This window comes from Arachis hypogaea, chromosome 11 (genome assembly GCF_003086295.3).
Source record: "Arachis hypogaea cultivar Tifrunner chromosome 11, arahy.Tifrunner.gnm2.J5K5, whole genome shotgun sequence".
Taxonomy (NCBI): Eukaryota; Viridiplantae; Streptophyta; class Magnoliopsida; order Fabales; family Fabaceae; genus Arachis; species Arachis hypogaea.
Genome location: NC_092046.1, coordinates 70894595 through 70899514, shown reverse-complemented (window position 1 = coordinate 70899514; position 4920 = coordinate 70894595). Strand labels below are relative to the sequence as shown.

Below are 4920 nucleotides of genomic sequence, written 5' to 3'. Positions count from 1 at the left end.
AAAGGGACCTCAGGGATCACCTTCTTCTTGGCCACAACATCATAGAAATGGTCTTGATGGGCTTTGGAGATGAACCTTTCCATCTCCCATGACTCGGATGTGGAAGCTTTTGTCTTCCCTTTCCCCTTTCTAGAGGATTCTCCGGTCTTAGGTGCCATCAATGGTAATGGAAAAACAAAAAAGCCATGCTTTTACCACACCAAACTTAGAATATTGCTCACCCTCGAGCAATAAACAAAAGAATAGAAGAAGAAGAAGAAGAAATATGAAGAGGGAGAGGGAGATGTGGTTTCGGCCAAGAAGGGTGTAGAGGGGTGTGTTGTGTGAATTTGATGAAGAATGGAGGGCTTTATATAGAAGGGAGGGGGGGTTAAGGTTTGGCCATATGGGTGGGTTTGGGTGGGAAATTGGTTTTGAATTTTGAAGGTATGTGGAGTTTATGAGGTAGGTTTATGGGGAAGAGTGGATGGATGTGAGTGGTGAAGAGTTGATGGAGAAGAGAGATTGAGGTGATTGGTGAAGGGTTTTTGGGGAAGAGTGTTTATGGGGTTGTGTGAAAGAGAGTGGTGAGAAGAAGTGAGTAGAGGTAGGTGGGGATCCTGTGGGGTCCACAGATCCTGAGTGGATCCTGTGGGGTCCACAGATCCTGAGGTGTTCAAGGATTTACATCCCTGCACCCATTAGGCATGTAAAAATGCCTTTGCACACAACTCTGGGCGTTCAGCGCCAGGTTGGTGGCCATTTTGGGCGTTCAACGTCCATTTGTGTGCCATTTCTGGCGTTGAACGCCAGAACCATGCCTGTTCTGGCGTTCAGTGCCCAGAAGCTGCCCATTTTGGGCGTTTAGCGCCAGCACCATGCTCTGTTCTGGCGCTGAACGCCAAACAGATGCTCCTCCAGGGTGTGATTTTTCTCTGCTGTTTTTGATTCCGTTTTCAATTTTTATATTTATTTTGTGACTCCACATGATCATGAACCTACAAAGACATATAACTAAGAAAAATATAGTTAGATAAATAAAAATTGGGTTGCCTCCCAATAAGCGCTTCTTTAATGTCAATAGCTTGACAGTGGGCTCTCATGGAGCCTCACAGATGTGCATAGCTTTGTTGAGACTCTCCAACACCAAACTTAGAGTTTGACTGTGGGGGCTCTGGTTGACTCTGCTTTGAGAGAAGCTTTTTCTGCTTCTCTCCATGGTTGCAGAGGGAGATACTTGAGTTTTAAACACAAGGGAGTCCTCATTCCATTGAAAGACTATTTCACCTCTGTCAACATCAATCACAGCTCTTGCTGTGGCCAGGAAAGGTCTTCCTAGGATGATGGATTCATCCTCTTCCTTTCCAGTATCCAGGACTATGAAATCAGCAGGGATGTAAAGGCCTTCAACCTTTACTAACACGTCCTCTACTTGTCCATAAGCCTGTTTTCTTGAACTGTTTGCCATCTCTAATGAGATTTTAGCAGCTTGCACCCCATAGATTCCCAGTTTCTCTATTACAGAGAGGGGCATGAGGTTTATTCCTGAACCAAGGTCACATAGAGCCTTAAAGATTATGGTGCCTATGGTACAGGGTATTATGAACTTTCCAGGATCCTGTCTCTTCTGAGGCAATGTCAGTTGATCCAGATCACTTAGTTCATTGATGAACAAGGGAGGTTCAACTTCCCAAGTATCAATGCCAAATAATTTGGCATTCAGCTTCATGATTGCACCAAGAAACTTGGCAGTTTGCTCTTCACTAACATCCTCATTCTCTTCAGAAGAAGAATACTCATCCGAGCTCATGAAGGGCATAAGGAGGTTCAATGGAATCTCTATGGTCTCTAGATGAGCCTCAGATTCCTTTGGTTCCTCAGAGGGAAGCTCCTTATTGGTCACTGGACGTCCCAGGAGGTCTTCCTCCTTGGGATTCATGTCCTCCACTCCCCTTGTAGGTTCGGCCATGGTGCTTATGTCAATGGCCTTGCACTCTACTTTTGGGTTCTCTTCTGTATTGCTTGGGAGAGTACTAGGAGGGATTTCAGTGATCCTTTTACTCAGCTGGCCCACTTGTGCTTCCAAATTTCTAATGGAAGATCTTGTTTCATTCATGAAACTCACAGTGGCCTTAGATAGATCAGAGACTAGATTTGCTAAATTAGAAGCATTTGGTTCAGAGTTCTCTGTCTGTTGCTGAGTGGATGATGGAAAAGGTTTACTATTGTTAAACCTGTTTCTTCCACCATTATTAAAGCCTTGTTGAGGCTTTTGATCCTTCCATGAGAAATTTGGATGATTTCTCCATGTTGAGTTATAGGTGTTTCCATAAGGTTCACCTAAGTAATTCACCTCTACTATTGCAGGGTTCTCAGGATCATAAGCTTCTTCTTCATAAGAAGCCTCTTGAGTATTGTTGGATGCAGCTTGCATTCCATTCAGACTCTGAGAAATCATATTGACTTGCTGAGTCAATATTTTATTCTGAGCCAATATGGCATTCAGAGTATCAACTTCAAGAACTCCCTTCTTCATAGGCGTCCCATTACTCACAGGATTCCTTTCAGAAGTGTACATGAACTGGTTATTAGCAACCATGTCAATGAGTTCTTGAGCTTCTGCAGACGTTTTCTTTAGGTGAATGGATCCACCTGCAGAGGTGTCCAGTGACATCTTTGATAGCTCAGATAAACCATCATAGAATGTATCCAGGATGGTCCATTCTGAAAGCATGTCAGAAGGACACTTTTTGGTCAACTGTTTGTATCTTTCCCAAGCTTCATAGAGGGATTCACCTTCTTTCTGTCTGAAGGTTTGAACATTAGCTCTAAGCTTGCTCAGCTTTTGAGGAGGAAAGTACTTGGCTAAGAAAGCCGTGACCAGCTTATCCCAAGAGTTCAGGCTGTCTTTGGGTTGAGAATCTAACCATAATCTAGCTCTGTCTCTTACAGCAAAAGGGAAAAGCATGAGCCTGTAGACTTCAGGATCTACTCCATTAGTCTTAACAGTATCACATATCTGCAAGAATTCAGTTAAGAACTGAAAAGGATCTTCAGATGGAAGTCCATGAAACTTGCAGTTCTACTGCATCAGAGAAACTAATTGAGGTTTCAGCTCAAAGTTGTTTGCTCCAATGGCAGGAATGGAGATGCTTCTTCCATGTAAATTGGAATTAGGTGCAGTAAAGTCACCAAGCATCTTCCTTACATTATTATTATTTTTGGCTGCCATCTCCTCTTCCTGTTCAAAAATTTCTGAAAGGTTATTTCTGGATTGTTGTAATTTAGCTTCTCTTAATTTTCTCTTCAGAGTCCTTTCAGGTTCTGGATCTGCTTCCACAAGAATATTCTTATCCTTGCTCCTGCTCATATGACAAAGAAGAAGGCACAGAAAAATAATAATAATAATAATAGAGATTCTTTATACCACAGTATAGGGATCCCTGTGTGAGTAGAAGAAGAGGGGGAGACAAAGAATGTAATATAATGGAAGAAACACAACTGTGAGGATGGTAGAGATGTGAGATGAGATGTTAGGATATGAATGAATAAATAGAATAAGATGGGGGAGGGATAATTTTCGAAAAATATTTTTGAAAAAGAGTTAGTGATTCCCGAAAATAGTTTTTGAAAAATGTTAGTATTTTTCGAAAATTTTTAAAATCAAAAATAAAAATAAGAATAATTAGTTAATTAAAAAGAAATTTTTGAAAAAGAGGGTAGATATTTTCGAAAATTAGAGAGAGAGAGTTAGTTAGGTAGTTTTGAAAAAGTTAAGAAACAAACAAAAAGTTAGTTGAAACAAATTTTGAAAAGATAAGAAGTTAGGAGGTTAGAAAAGATATTTTGAAACTAACTTTTTGAAAAAGGTAAGATAAGAAGATATTTTTGAAAAGATATGATAGAAATTAGTTTTTGAAAAAGATTTGATTTTTAAAATCTCAATTAATGACTTGATTCATAAGAAATCACAAGATATGATTCTAGAACTTAAAGTTTGAATCTTTCTTAACAAGCAAGTAACAAACTTCAAATTTTTGAATCAAAACATTAATTGTTATTCTTATTTTCGAAAATTTGGTATAAAAATAAGAAAAAGATTTTTGAAAAATATTTTTGGAATTTTCGAAATTACTAAGAATTTTGAAAAAGATTTGATTTTTGAAAAAGATTTTGAAAAAGATAAGATTTTGAAATTGAAAATTTGATTTGACTCATGAGAAACAATTTGATTTTAAAAATTTTTGAAAAAGTCAATCCAAATTTTCGCATTTGATGAGAGAAAAAGGGAAAGATATTTTTTTGATTTTTGAATTTTTTATGAAAAACATGAAAATTATGCAATGCATGAAATTTTTAGATCAAAACAATGAATGCATGCAAGGATGCTATGAATGTCAAGATGAACACCAAGAACACTATGAAGATCATGATGAACATCAAGAACACATTTTTGAAAAATTTTAATGTAAAGAAAACATGCAAGACACCAAACTTAGAATTCTTTAATGCTTAGACACTAAGAATTCAAGAATGCATATGATAAACATGAAAAGACACAAAACAAAAAATCATCAAGATCAAACAAGAAGACTTACCAAGAACAACTTGAAGATCATGAAGAACACCATGAATGCATGATAATTTTGAAAAATGCAAGATGCATATGCAAGTGACACCAAACTTATGATATGACTCAAGACTCAAACAAGAAACAGAAAAATATTTTTGATTTTTTATGATTTTCTAATTTTTTTGGATTTTTATTTTATATTTTTCGAAAATTATATGAAAAAGAAAAAATAAGGATTCCAAAATTTTTAACATGAACTCCAGGAATCTTGCATTCTTAGTCTAAAGCTTCAGTCCAGGAATTAGACATGGCTCACTAGCCAGCCAAGCTTTCAATGAAAGCTCCGGTCCAAAACACTAGACATGGCC

General features: G+C 37.7%; 1 non-coding gene across 1 annotated transcript; it reads left to right on the top strand.

Annotated features, from left to right (window-relative positions):
• The first annotated feature begins 2707 nt into the window (after positions 1-2707).
• LOC112724934 (small nucleolar RNA R71) lies at positions 2708-2815 on the top strand. Its single transcript, XR_003164073.1, has one exon. It is a non-coding gene; the product is annotated as a small nucleolar RNA R71 (small nucleolar RNA).
• Positions 2816-4920: the final 2105 nt, after the last annotated feature.